The 15076-nt window shown below is 46.0% G+C and overlaps 4 non-coding genes across 4 annotated transcripts; all 4 read right to left on the bottom strand.

Annotated features, from left to right (window-relative positions):
• Positions 1-1333: 1333 nt before the first annotated feature.
• Positions 1334-1405, bottom strand: Trnad-guc. The gene has a single exon. It is a non-coding gene; the product is annotated as a tRNA-Asp (tRNA).
• Positions 1406-5053: 3648 nt separating this feature from the next.
• On the bottom strand, positions 5054-5125 carry Trnad-guc. Its single transcript has one exon. It is a non-coding gene; the product is annotated as a tRNA-Asp (tRNA).
• Positions 5126-8771: 3646 nt separating this feature from the next.
• Trnad-guc lies at positions 8772-8843 on the bottom strand. The gene has a single exon. It is a non-coding gene; the product is annotated as a tRNA-Asp (tRNA).
• Positions 8844-14198: 5355 nt separating this feature from the next.
• Trnad-guc lies at positions 14199-14270 on the bottom strand. The gene has a single exon. It is a non-coding gene; the product is annotated as a tRNA-Asp (tRNA).
• Between the last annotated feature and the right edge of the window lie 806 nt (positions 14271-15076).

The raw sequence follows: 15076 nt of genomic DNA, 5'->3' as shown, positions 1-15076 counted from the left end.
GGGTGATGGTCGACGTCGTGGTCTGCTATGACCAACCAGGGAGTATGGAGAATGCCTACCAGCGGAAATATGATAAATATTCTTCGCATGGGAGGATTCTCCCCCTGGTTGTCGGGTCTCTTGGATCATGGTACCCCAGGAACGACGAAATCCGTTCGATTCTTGGAATCAACGGAAGATCCTGGGGTGCCTTCCGATTCAGGGCCCGATTGGCAGCGATCCAGGGATCAATGGATATGGTGTGTGCCCATTTCCATCATGGTGCACCAAACCCCGAAGCTGAGGATATCCCCCCTCTTCCCGTAGAAATTCCCTACCCAGTAGATTAGTAGACTCTTTCCCATCTATTTTATTTATGTAATTTTAGCAATATTTTAAAATGCACCTACCCCATACATGTTTATTCCCCTTCCGGAAACCCCTCCATAAACTGACCACTATACTACCGAGGACACGTGTGCTTCCCGACGATCTCTGCGACATGGTCGAAGTAGCATACAGACGGAAAGTCCTCAAGTACCAACACCTAGGGCGAGGGCTGCCACTGGTGCTTGGATCCCTAGATTCTTCGTACCCTCTAAATGACTACATCCGGTCTATTTTAGGAATAGACCACCCTAGCTGGTCTACATTCAGGAGGGAACCGATTGGCAGCGATCCACGAATAGATGGAGGTGGTTAGGAAACACTTGGTTGGTACTTCAGGTCAACACGATGCACAAATTGTTCACAGCATTCTTCTAACTGTATTCTTGTTATGGAATTTTCTGACGTTTTATGTATTTTATTACTTACATGTAATTTCTTTCCGCATATTTTCCGTGCTTTTCCCCTATCTCTGTAAATTCTTCAAGTATTAATTTTCATGTTGCTTATGTACTTTGATTGCATTTTTTTCATGTGTGGTCATTCCGCGTTCTCACGGAATGTAAGTATAATGATGTCAACCCAATATACTACCGAGGAAGCTTTTAGAGATCAAAAGCTATACATCCGGGTTGAAAGTGATGTCCCCATTAGCAGGTTCCTAGTTCGACAAAAGACACAACTTGAACTCAATTTGGCTATGTAGTTCAAGAGATAAACATGAGATGGCGTGTGATGTCGGATTCCATGAGTCAAAATCGAATGTGTATTCTCGTGGTCGAGAAGAACTTGGTTCAAGTGTCAACGTTTAAGAAACCAGTGCTCAATGTTGTAGACTTGTTCTACACGAAGGAGAGCGAAGAGAATAGTAACCAGAGCAAGATTCAGTTTGTTTTAAGGTTGTTGTTGTTGTTTACAGGTGGCTGTTTAAAAAGAAGCATGTACTTGAAACAGCAAAGCTGACCCCCTCCCCGGCGGGGAATTGAACCCCGGTCTCCCGCGTGACAGGCGGGGATACTGACCACTATACTACCGAGGACACGTGTGCTTCTCGACGATCTCTGCGACATGCTCGAAGTAGCATACAGACGGAAAGTCCTCAAGTACCAACACCTAGGGCGAGGGCTGCCACTGGTGCTTGGATCCCTAGATTCTTCGTACCCTCTAAATGACTACATCCGGTCTATTTTAGGAATAGACCACCCTAGCTGGTCTACATTCAGGAGGGAACCGATTGGCAGCGATCCACGAATAGATGGAGGTGGTTAGGAAACACTTGGTTGGTACTTCAGGTCAACACGATGCACCCAACAAGAGCTTGAAGCTAAGCTTCGCCGGGCTACCAATACATCACCAGGGGTTGATGGCCTAGAATACCGTCATCTTAGAGCCATCGACCCCAACTGCATTCTGCTGGAAACAGTTTGTAAAATGGTCTGGAAGCTGGGGATTCCTAACTGTTGGAAGACATCGCGAACTGTCCCCATTTTCAAGAAGGGGGACACTAGCGACTATTCCAACTATAGACCAATATCCCTTCTTCCCACCATTTACAAACTGTTCTCGGGAGTGATCAGCCAAAGAATAACGGAGGTCGCCTCAGACCTTGGCTGGTTATCTCCCGAGCAAAAGGGTTTCCTTCCGGGGGTCCATGGTATTCAAGAACATACACAGCTCTTACAGACGGTTGTCGAGGAAACAAAGACCAAGCGAAGGCACATGTCCATAGCATGGCTGGACATGTGCAATGCGTTTGGTTCTGTGCCTCACGCCGTTCTGGATGAGCTGTTCACATCACTTCCAATACCAGAAGACCTCCGGCGCATCCTGGTGGACATATATTCGGGAAATCGGATGGATTTTGCCGTTGGGAAAGAATCCATTCGCATTTTCCCGACAGCGGGTGTTCGCCAGGGTGACGCTCTTAGTTCCCCTATTTTTAACCTGGCTTCCGAGCCCCTCGTCAGGGTCGGAAAGTCCAATATTAACCCCGGATTTTTATTATTTGGCTCGCTCGTGAAAACCACGGCATATGCTGACGACATTGCCGTGGTTACAAATTCTCCTTCCGAGCTCCAAAATATTTTAAACGTTTTAACCCACACCGGTAACACCTTGGGACTGCAATTTAATGCCGGGAAGTGTGCTTGTCTGGTATTTGACAAAGGCAAGCCGTCTGAGACCCAGTGCCGAATTGATAATCAATTGATTCGGTGCTTGGGTCCAGACGACCAAGAAACATATCTTGGTACACCGATAGGCGGAAAATTGCGGTTCCGACCACCAACTGACCTTATCCCCAACCTTGACAAGATTGCCGCCTCCAACCTTGCACCATGGAAAAAACTTGAAATTTTCCGTAGTCACCTTCTTCCCTCCCTTTCCCATCACGTCGCTTCGGGTCGGGTCCTGAAAGATTCCCTTACCCAACTGGACCACTGAGTGCAGGAAGTTCCTAGGCCTTATTTGCAACTTACCCAACCACGCAACTGTCCCCTTTTTCTATGCAGATCGGCGGGTTGGGGGCCTAGGAACATGCCGCCTCACTGATGATGCTGATATCTGGACCATCGCCAGAGCTGCTCAGCTCCTCACTTGTAGAGATCCTACAGTGAGGAATGTTTGCCGAGAGCAGCTCCACGACACCATTCGGCGAGGGTTCAGAACTGAGCATCCAGGAGTGTTACCAGTTGGGGAATATCTTTCAGGATCCATGGATGGGGGGCTCTACAGACTGAGGTACGCGGAGGCAGGGTCTAACCTTTGGACTCTTGCCCGCCAAGCTGCCAAACGACTGGGAGTGCGGATTGATGTATCCGGCGACGAAAATTTAAGAATTGTCGCCGATGACGTCTCCGTAAGCCCAGTTAAGGCAGTCCGCGGACTTCGGAAAGTAGCACGGCAGCGCTATACCAGGAACCTGCTCACCGACAAGAGCCACCAGGGAGTTGTAGCCCATTGCCTCTCCCTGGAAGGAACATCGAAAGACATGGCTCGCCTGGTATCCTGCCGTACGCCCCTCTCCTTTCGCGACTGGAGATACCTTCACAGAGCCCGGCTCGACATCCTTCCTCTTCGGGGGCACTCGTGGTTTTGCTCTCAGGAGCAGGATACGAGTTGTCGACGATGTGGGAAGGAAAACGAGACTGGGTATCACGTTCTTAATCACTGTGAAGAAGGTCTCCAGTTAGCCACCAAGAGGCACAACACCGTCCAAGATCTCCTGGAAACGCTGCTTGTCAAGCAAGGCCACGATGTCACTGTCAACAAAGCCATCCCCGGGCAACGCCTAAGACCAGATGTTGAATTAACATTATCTGGTTCCCGGGTGATGGTTGACGTCGTGGTCTGCTATGACCAACCAGGGAGCATGGAGAATGCCTACCAGCGAAAGATTGCTAAATATTCTTCCCTTGGTAGGATTCTCCCCCTGGTTATCGGGTCCCTTGGATCATGGAACCCCAGGAATGAAGAAATTCGCTCGATACTTGGTATCGATGGACGGTCCTGGGGTGCATTTCGATTCAAGGCCCGATTAGCAGCAATCCAGGGATCAATGGAAATGGTGTGTGCCCACTTCCACTACGGTGCAACAAACCCCGAAGACGAGGAAAACCCCCAAGTCCCGTAGATTCCCCACTCCCAGTAGAATAGTTTTTTTAGTCAATTTTATTTAATTTTATTTTGTTTCAAATATATTTTTGTACTTTTACCTTATTTTAATACATTTTAAAATGAACCCTTTTAATACAAGTTTCTTCCCTTTTGGAAAATACCCTTAAAGCCTACCACTATACTACCGAGGACACGTGTGCTTCTCGACGATCTCTGCGACATGCTCGAAGTAGCATACAGACGGAAAGTCCTCAAGTACCAACACCTAGGGCGAGGGCTGCCACTGGTGCTTGGATCCCTAGATTCTTCGTACCCTCTAAATGACTACATCCGGTCTATTTTAGGAATAGACCACCCTAGCTGGTCTACATTCAGGAGGGAACCGATTGGCAGCGATCCACGAATAGATGGAGGTGGTTAGGAAACACTTGGATGGTACTTCAGGTCAACACGATGCACAAATTGTTCACAGCATTCTTCTAACTGTATTCTTGTTATGGAATTTTCTGACGTTTTATGTATTTTATTACTTACATGTAATTTCTTTCCGCATATTTTCCGTGCTTTTCCCCTATCTCTGTAAATTCTTCAAGTATTAATTTTCATGTTGCTTATGTACTTTGATTGCATTTTTTTCATGTGTGGTCATTCCGCGTTCTCACGGAATGTAAGTATAATGATGTCAACCCAATATACTACCGAGGAAGCTTTTAGAGATCAAAAGCTATACATCCGGGTTGAAAGTGATGTCCCCATTAGCAGGTTCCTAGTTCGACAAAAGACACAACTTGAACTCAATTTGGCTATGTAGTTCAAGAGATAAACATGAGATGGCGTGTGATGTCGGATTCCATGAGTCAAAATCGAATGTGTATTCTCGTGGTCGAGAAGAACTTGGTTCAAGTGTCAACGTTTAAGAAACCAGTGCTCAATGTTGTAGACTTGTTCTACACGAAGGAGAGCGAAGGGAATAGTAACCAGAGCAAGATTCAGTTTGTTTTAAGGTTGTTGTTGTTGTTTACAGGTGGCTGTTTAAAAAGAAGCATGTACTTGAAACAGCAAAGCTGACCCCCTCCCCGGCGGGGAATTGAACCCCGGTCTCCCGCGTGACAGGCGGGGATACTGACCACTATACTACCGAGGACACGTGTGCTTCCCGACGATCTCTGCGACATGCTCGAAGTAGCATATAGACGGAAAGTCCTCAAGTACCAACACCTAGGGCAAGGGCTGCCACTGGTGCTTGGATCCCTAGATTCTTCGTACCCTCTAAATGACTACATCCGGTCTATTTTAGGAATAGACCACCCTAGCTGGTCTACATTCAGGAGGGAACCGATTGGCAGCGATCCACGAATAGATGGAGGTGGTTAGGAAACACTTGGTTGGTACTTCAGGTCAACACGATGCACCCAACAAGAGCTTGAAGCTAAGCTTCGCCGGGCTATCAATACATCACCAGGGGTTGATGGCCTAGAATACCGTCATCTTAGAGCCATCGACCCCAACTGCATTCTGCTGGAAACAGTTTGTAAAATGGTCTGGAAGCTGGGGATTCCTAACTGTTGGAAGACATCGCGAACTGTCCCCATTTTCAAGAAGGGGGACACTAGCGACTATTCCAACTATAGACCAATATCCCTTCTTCCCACCATTTACAAACTGTTCTCGGGAGTGATCAGCCAAAGAATAACGGAGGTCGCCTCAGACCTTGGCTGGTTATCTCCCGAGCAAAAGGGTTTCCTTCGGGGGTCCATGGTATTCAAGAACATACACAGCTCTTACAGACGGTTGTCGAGGAAACAAAGACCAAGCGAAGGCACATGTCCATAGCATGGCTGGACATGTGCAATGCGTTTGGTTCTGTGCCTCACGCCGTTCTGGATGAGCTGTTCACATCACTTCCAATACCAGAAGACCTCCGGCGCATCCTGGTGGACATATATTCGGGAAATCGGATGGATTTTGCCGTTGGGAAAGAATCCATTCGCATTTTCCCGACAGCGGGTGTTCGCCAGGGTGACGCTCTTAGTTCCCCTATTTTTAACCTGGCTTCCGAGCCCCTCGTCAGGGCCGGAAAGTCCAATATTAACCCCGGATTTTTATTATTTGGCTCGCTCGTGAAAACCACGGCATATGCTGACGACATTGCCGTGGTTACAAATTCTCCTTCCGAGCTCCAAAATATTTTAAACGTTTTAACCCACACCGGTAACACCTTGGGACTGCAATTTAATGCCGGGAAGTGTGCTTGTCTGGTATTTGACAAAGGCAAGCCGTCTGAGACCCAGTGCCGAATTGATAATCAATTGATTCGGTGCTTGGGTCCAGACGACCAAGAAACATATCTTGGTACACCGATAGGCGGAAAATTGCGGTTCCGACCACCAACTGACCTTATCCCCAACCTTGACAAGATTGCCGCCTCCAACCTTGCACCATGGCAAAAACTTGAAATTTTCCGTAGTCACCTTCTTCCCTCCCTTTCCCATCACCTCGCTTCGGGTCGGGTCCTGAAAGATTCCCTTACCCAACTGGACACTGAGTGCAGGAAGTTCCTAGGCCTTATTTGCAACTTACCCAACCACGCAACTGTCCCCTTTTTCTATGCAGATCGGCGGGTTGGGGGCCTAGGAACATGCCGCCTCACTGATGATGCTGATATCTAGACCATCGCCAGAGCTGCTCAGCTCCTCACTTGTAGAGATCCTACAGTGAGGAATGTTTGCCGAGAGCAGCTCCACGACACCATTCGGCGAGGGTTCAGAACTGAGCATCCAGGAGTGTTACCAGTTGGGGAATATCTTTCAGGATCCATGGATGGGGGGCTCTACAGACTGAGGTACGCGGAGGCAGGGTCTAACCTTTGGACTCTTGCCCGCCAAGCTGCCAAACGACTGGGAGTGCGGATTGATGTATCCGGCGACGAAAATTTAAGAATTGTCGCCGATGACGTCTCCGTTAGCCCAGTTAAGGCAGTCCGCGGACTTCGGAAAGTAGCACGGCAGCGCTATACCAGGAACCTGCTCACCGACAAGAGCCACCAGGGAGTTGTAGCCCATTGCCTCTCCCTGGAAGGAACATCGAAAGACATGGCTCGCCTGGTATCCTGCCGTACGCCCCTCTCCTTTCGCGACTGGAGATACCTTCACAGAGCCCGGCTCGACATCCTTCCTCTTCGGGGGCACTCGTGGTTTTGCTCTCAGGAGCAGGATACGAGTTGTCGACGATGTGGGAAGGAAAACGAGACTGGGTATCACGTTCTTAATCACTGTGAAGAAGGTCTCCAGTTAGCCACCAAGAGGCACAACACCGTCCAAGATCTCCTGGAAACGCTGCTTGTCAAGCAAGGCCACGATGTCACTGTCAACAAAGCCATCCCCGGGCAACGCCTAAGACCAGATGTTGAATTAACATTATCTGGTTCCCGGGTGATGGTTGACGTCGTGGTCTGCTATGACCAACCAGGGAGCATGGAGAATGCCTACCAGCGAAAGATTGCTAAATATTCTTCCCTTGGTAGGATTCTCCCCCTGGTTATCGGGTCCCTTGGATCATGGAACCCCAGGAATGAAGAAATTCGCTCGATACTTGGTATCGATGGACGGTCCTGGGGTGCATTTCGATTCAAGGCCCGATTAGCAGCAATCCAGGGATCAATGGAAATGGTGTGTGCCCACTTCCACTACGGTGCAACAAACCCCGAAGACGAGGAAAACCCCCAAGTCCCGTAGATTCCCCACTCCCAGTAGAATAGTTTTTTTAGTCAATTTTATTTAATTTTATTTTGTTTCAAATATATTTTTGTACTTTTACCTTATTTTAATACATTTTAAAATGAACCCTTTTAATACAAGTTTCTTCCCTTTTGGAAAATACCCTTAAAGCCTACCACTATACTACCGAGGACACGTGTGCTTCTCGACGATCTCTGCGACATGCTCGAAGTAGCATACAGACGGAAAGTCCTCAAGTACCAACACCTAGGGCGAGGGCTGCCACTGGTGCTTGGATCCCTAGATTCTTCGTACCCTCTAAATGACTACATCCGGTCTATTTTAGGAATAGACCACCCTAGCTGGTCTACATTCAGGAGGGAACCGATTGGCAGCGATCCACGAATAGATGGAGGTGGTTAGGAAACATTTGGATGGTACTTCAGGTCAACACGATGCACAAATTGTTCACAGCATTCTTCTAACTGTATTCTTGTTATGGAATTTTCTGACGTTTTATGTATTTTATTACTTACATGTAATTTCTTTCCTCATATTTTCCGTGCTTTTCCCCTATCTCTGTAAATTCTTCAAGTATTAATTTTCATGTTGCTTATGTACTTTGATTGCATTTTTTTCATGTGTGGTCATTCCGCGTTCTCACGGAATGTAAGTATAATGATGTCAACCCAATATACTACCGAGGAAGCTTTTAGAGATCAAAAGCTATACATCCGGGTTGAAAGTGATGTCCCCATTAGCAGGTTCCTAGTTCGACAAAAGACACAACTTGAACTCAATTTGGCTATGTAGTTCAAGAGATAAACATGAGATGGCGTGTGATGTCGGATTCCATGAGTCAAAATCGAATGTGTATTCTCGTGGTCGAGAAGAACGTGGTTCAAGTGTCAACGTTTAAGAAACCAGTGCTCAATGTTGTAGACTTGTTCTACACGAAGGAGAGCGAAGGGAATAGTAACCAGAGCAAGATTCAGTTTGTTTTAAGGTTGTTGTTGTTGTTTACAGGTGGCTGTTTAAAAAGAAGCATGTACTTGAAACAGCAAAGCTGACCCCCTCCCCGGCGGGGAATTGAACCCCGGTCTCCCGCGTGACAGGCGGGGATACTGACCACTATACTACCGAGGACACTTGTGCTTCTCGACGATCTCTGCGACATGCTCGAAGTAGCATACAGACGGAAATATACCGTACAAGAGGACATATACCGACAAGAGGAATGTTGGTATCTTAATTTATCTCAATCTAAGTTCCCAGAATATTTTAAAATTTTTTTTTTTTTATATTCACTACTTTTGAATCTCATTTTACATCAAAATCATATGGTCAACCATCTCATTTTCCGTTCTTTAAACTTTTTTTTTCCCATTTTCCATTTCCCTTATTATTTATTTATTTTTTTTTTAAATCCTAACAAATCCTTTAAAAAAAAATATTTTTCTTCATACTTTTAATTGGTCTTTAAATTTTTCTCCCTAAACTTATCCTGATTCTTATTTCATTTTTTTGTTTTACTTCATAAGAATTTCTGTTTTACACTCTTATATGTAAGTAGGCCCAGGGTAGCAATGGCAGAGGAAGGAGCATCTAGAAGAAATTATACTAGAGTAAGACTCCATGGGACAATCATTAAAATCCCAGTTCCTCTGCCAAACATTTTAAAATGTGGGGAGAAATCCTGTCAAGGTGAGCGAGGTAGCGGTCCCTGGTCTGGGGATCGCAAGAGACAATTGGCGGAGACACACATAAAAGAAAGACATTCTAGGAGAGGGGTTCAGTACACCACCCAGTATGTCTGCCTTGGCTGTAAAAAGGAATTTAATTCCTTTATTTCAGCCGGCAGACATGCAAGACCTTGTACTGAGTCCCTTTCCTCCAGCATTCTCCGCCATTCCCTCGAACTAACCATTGCATCTGCAATGGATGGTTCGCAGGGGTCTCCTAATCTCGCTCACTCTTCGCTCCCTACGTTTTCCCCTTCCAGAATTGAAGGGGACAAAATCATTTTAAAATACCCTGGGAAACCCACGAAGTGTCCTAGGTGTGAGTGGACTACCTTGGCAACTAACACCAGAGCCATGGGTAGTATCCACAGACACCTAGAGACAGCCCACACACTCCGACTAGTTAAATATTGGGAATGCGGAGTGTGTGGATTTGCTGGAGATGGCCCTACCCTAAAAGGACATTACCAAAGATTACATTCCAGTCCCAATCCATCACCCTCCATCCGATTTGCTGGGATGCCCAATATGGATTGCTCACAACCGTGACTCTTCTGCTGCAGTGATCTCTCTAGAGGAGGTTACTGCAACAGAAGACGAGCGTGATGAGCAATCCGTGGTGGAAATCCCAGCGATCGTTGAATCCCCTGGTAATGTTCTATCTCCAGCATATTTTAACGACAGCCCAATTTTAGATCTTAGGAGGGAGTTCACCACTTCTTTTAACACACAAAATTTTAGTTGGCTTTATGAACTCCCTCCACAAGAAAATATTAACCCCCAAATTTTAACAGAACAGATTTTAGACCCTTCACCGAACCTTGAGATGTTATCCCTTGTCCCCAGTCAGCAAAGTATTCGAGGACGTAGTCAGCACAGCTCAGAAGAGCAGAGCCAAAGAGACGACGATTTTGTTAGTCTCTGGGTCCCTGCCTTCTTGGGCTGTGTGACACTTAATGACCTAAACGACGTCCTCGAACGCTGCACAGCTGACTGGCTCCCTAAAGCTCAAATTTTACAAGACCCTAGCCCTGAACAACCCCGAGGAAACCCTGACAAAAGAAAAAGAAACCAAAACCGGCAGATGCAGAAGGCCCGGCGACATATCAAGCAAAAGGCGTACGAGGCGAGGAAGATTCAGCGGCTCTTCAACATCTACCCAAGAAGAGCCGTTCGAGAGGTGCTCGAAGACCGTTCACCTTCGTACGATGGTACTGTTCAAGCTGCGGAGGAATATCTCGAGAGGACTTACAACCGATTGAGACCATCTCCGCAGCAGTGCCAAAGTGCGAAGGAACTCTACGACACCTGCGACTGGTCCCAACCATCAGAGGACCAGATGAACTTCCTCAATCGTGCGCCAACCCAACAAGAGCTTGAAGCTAAGCTTCGCCAGGCTACCAATACATCACCAGGGGTTGATGGCCTAGAATACCGTCATCTTAGAGCCATCGACCCCAACTGCATTCTGCTGGAAACAGTTTGTAGAATGGTCTGGAAGCTGGGGATTCCTAACTGTTGGAAGACATCGCGAACTGTCCCCATTTTCAAGAAGGGGGACACTAGCGACTATTCCAACTATAGACCAACTAGGGACCTATCCCTTCTTCCCACCATTTACAAACTGTTCTCGGGAGTGATCAGCCAAAGAATAACGGAGGTCGCCTCAGACCTTGGCTGGTTATCTCCCGAGCAAAAGGGTTTCCTCCCGGGGGTCCATGGTATTCAAGAACATACACAGCTCTTACAGACGGTTGTCGAGGAAACAAAGACCAAGCGAAGGCACATGTCCATAGCATGGCTGGACATGTGCAATGCGTTTGGTTCTGTGCCTCACGCCGTTCTGGATGAGCTGTTCACATCACTTCCAATACCAGAAGACCTCCGGCGCATCCTGGTGGACATATATTCGGGAAATCGGATGGATTTTGCCGTTGGGAAAGAATCCATTCGCATTTTCCCGACAGCGGGTGTTCGCCAGGGTGACGCTCTTAGTTCCCCTATTTTTAACCTGGCTTCCGAGCGAGCCCTCGTCAGGGCTGGAAAGTCCAATATTAACCCCGGATTTTTATTATTTGGCTCGCTCGTGAAAACCACGGCATATGCTGACGACATTGCCGTGGTTACAAATTCTCCTTCCGAGCTCCAAAATATTTTAAACGTTTTAACCCACACCGCTAACACCTTGGGACTGCAATTTAATGCCGGGAAGTGTGCTTGTCTGGTCTTTGACAAAGGCAAGCCGTCTGAGACCCAGTGCCGAATTGATGATCAATTGATTCGGTGCTTGGGTCCAGACGACCAAGAAACATATCTTGGTACACCGATAGGCGGAAAATTGCGGTTCCGACCACCAACTGACCTTATCCCTAACCTTGACAAGATTGCCGCCTCCAACCTTGCACCATGGCAAAAACTTGAAATTTTCCGTAGTCACCTTCTTCCCTCCCTTTCCCATCACCTCGCTTCGGGTCGGGTCCTGAAAGATTCCCTTACCCAACTGGACACTGAGTGCAGGAAGTTCCTAGGCCTTATTTGCAACTTACCCAACCACGCAACTGTCCCCTTTTTCTATGCAGATCGGCGGGTTGGGGGCCTAGGAACATGCCGCCTCACTGATGATGCTGATATCTGGACCATCGCCAGAGCTGCTAAGCTCCTCACTTGTAGAGATCCTACAGTGAGGAATGTTTGCCGAGAGCAGCTCCACGACACCATTCGGCGAGGGTTCAGAACTGAGCATCCAGGAGTGTTACCAGTTGGGGAATATCTTTCAGGATCCATGGATGGGGGGCTCTACAGACTGAGGCACGCGGAGGCAGGGTCTAACCTTTGGACTCTTGCCCGCCAAGCTGCCAAACGACTGGGAGTGCGGATTGATGTATCCGGCGACGAAAATTTAAGAATTGTCGCCGATGACGTCTCCGTAAGCCCAGTTAAGGCAGTCCGCGGACTTCGGAAAGTAGCACGGCAGCGCTATACCAGGAACCTGCTCACCGACAAGAGCCACCAGGGAGTTGTAGCCCATTGCCTCTCCCTGGAAGGAACATCGAAAGACATGGCTCGCCTGGTATCCTGCCGTACGCCCCTCTCCTTTCGCGACTGGAGATACCTTCACAGAGCCCGGCTCGACATCCTTCCTCTTCGGGGGCACTCGTGGTTTTGCTCTCAGGAGCAGGATACGAGTTGTCGACGATGTGGGAAGGAAAACGAGACTGGGTATCACGTTCTTAATCACTGTGAAGAAGGTCTCCAGTTAGCCACCAAGAGGCACAACACCGTCCAAGATCTCCTGGAAACGCTGCTTGTCAAGCAAGGCCACGATGTCACTGTCAACAAAGCCATCCCCGGGCAACGCCTAAGACCAGATGTTGAATTAACATTATCTGGTTCCCGGGTGATGGTTGACGTCGTGGTCTGCTATGACCAACCAGGGAGCATGGAGAATGCCTACCAGCGAAAGATTGCTAAATATTCTTCCCTTGGTAGGATTCTCCCCCTGGTTATCGGGTCCCTTGGATCATGGAACCCCAGGAATGAAGAAATTCGCTCGATACTTGGTAACGATGGACGGTCCTGGGGTGCATTTCGATTCAAGGCCCGATTAGCAGCAATCCAGGGATCAATGGAAATGGTGTGTGCCCACTTCCACTACGGTGCAACAAACCCCGAAGACGAGGAAAACCCCCAAGTCCCGTAGATTCCCCACTCCCAGTAGAATAGTTTTTTTTTAGTCAATTTTATTTAATTTTATTTTGTTTTAAATATATTTTTGTACTTTTCCCTTATTTTAATACATTTTAAAATGAACCCTTTTAATACAAGTTTCTTCCCTTTTGGAAAATACCCTTAAAGCCTAACCACTATACTACCGAGGACACGTGTGCTTCTCGACGATCTCTGCGACATGCTCGAAGTAGCATACAGACGGAAAGTCCTCAAGTACCAACACCTAGGGCGAGGGCTGCCACTGGTGCTTGGATCCCTAGATTCTTCGTACCCTCTAAATGACTACATCCGGTCTATTTTAGGAATAGACCACCCTAGCTGGTCTACATTCAGGAGGGAACCGATTGGCAGCGATCCACGAATAGATGGAGGTGGTTAGGAAACACTTGGTTGGTAGTTCAGGTCAACACGATGCACAAATTGTTCACAGCATTCTTCTAACTGTATTCTTGTTATGGAATTTTCTGACGTTTTATGTATTTTATTACTTACATGTAATTTCTTTCCGCATATTTTCCGTGCTTTTCCCCTATCTCTGTAAATTCTTCAAGTATTAATTTTCATGTTGCTTATGTACTTTGATTGCATTTTTTTCATGTGTGGTCATTCCGCGTTCTCACGGAATGTAAGTATAATGATGTCAACCCAATATACTACCGAGGAAGCTTTTAGAGATCAAAAGCTTTACATCCGGGTTGAAAGTGATGTCCCCATTAGCAGGTTCCTAGTTCGACAAAAGACACAACTTGAACTCAATTTGGCTATGTAGTTCAAGAGATAAACATGAGATGGCGTGTGATGTCGGATTCCATGAGTCCAAATCGAATGTGTATTCTCGTGGTCGAGAAGAACTTGGTTCAAGTGTCAACGTTTAAGAAACCAGTGCTCAATGTTGTAGACTTGTTCTACACGAAGGAGAGAGAAGGGAATAGTAACCAGAGCAAGATTCAGTTTGTTTTAAGGTTGTTGTTGTTGTTTACAGGTGGCTGTTTAAAAAGAAGCATGTACTTGAAACAGCAAAGCTGACCCCCTCCCCGGCGGGGAATTGAACCCCGGTCTCCCGCGTGACAGGCGGGGATACTGACCACTATACTACCGAGGACACGTGTGCTTCTCGACGATCTCTGCGACATGCTCGAAGTAGCATACAGACGGACATTCATTCTTCTGCTAGACTTCGTGGAGAGCAGACGTGTTTTAAAAGAGCTCCGGTCTTAATTGATGAAAGGGTTTTTTTTCTTTTTTTTTTTTTTTTTTTTTTTTTTTTTTAAAAAAAAATCCTTAAAAAAATTTTTTTTGCTTTAACCAAAACAAATATTGAATTTTAATGCATATATTTCTTTAATTTAAATACTCCATAAATTTTTTTTTTTTCATCCTTGATTTTTTTCATTTGATTCCTTTTTTTTTTTTTAAATTTTTTTTTTTTTTTTTTTTTTTTTTTTTTTTTTTATTTTTTTTTTTTTAAATTTTTTTTTTATTTTTTTTTATTCTTTCCTCAAGGTTTTTTTATTCCACAATTTCTTCTGTTTTAATTTTTTTTATTCTCCACAAAATTATTTTATTTTTAATTTTATTATTACTAAAACGTAAAACGTCAATTTTGATTTTTTTTTTCCTCTTTCTTAAATTTCTATAAATCCTTTCTTTCTATATTTATTTAGAATTTTCTCTTCAGATTTTTAATGGTTTATTTTTTATTTTTCTAACAACATTTTACCGATTTTTCTTTACTTCTTTGGTTTTAGTCAATAAGAATTACTGTTTTATTCTTTTATATGTAAGTGGGCCCAGGGTAGCAATGGCAGATGTAGGAGCATCTAGTAGAAATGCTACTAGAGTAAGACTCCATGGGACAATAATTAAAATCCCAGTTCCTCTGCCAAACATTTTAAAATGTGGGGAGAA

The sequence above is a fragment of the Daphnia magna genome, unplaced genomic scaffold (genome assembly GCF_020631705.1).
Source record: "Daphnia magna isolate NIES unplaced genomic scaffold, ASM2063170v1.1 Dm_contigs144, whole genome shotgun sequence".
Taxonomy (NCBI): Eukaryota; Metazoa; Arthropoda; class Branchiopoda; order Diplostraca; family Daphniidae; genus Daphnia; species Daphnia magna.
Note: the sequence above shows the minus strand (reverse complement) of the source record. Positions and strands in the feature narration are given on the sequence as shown.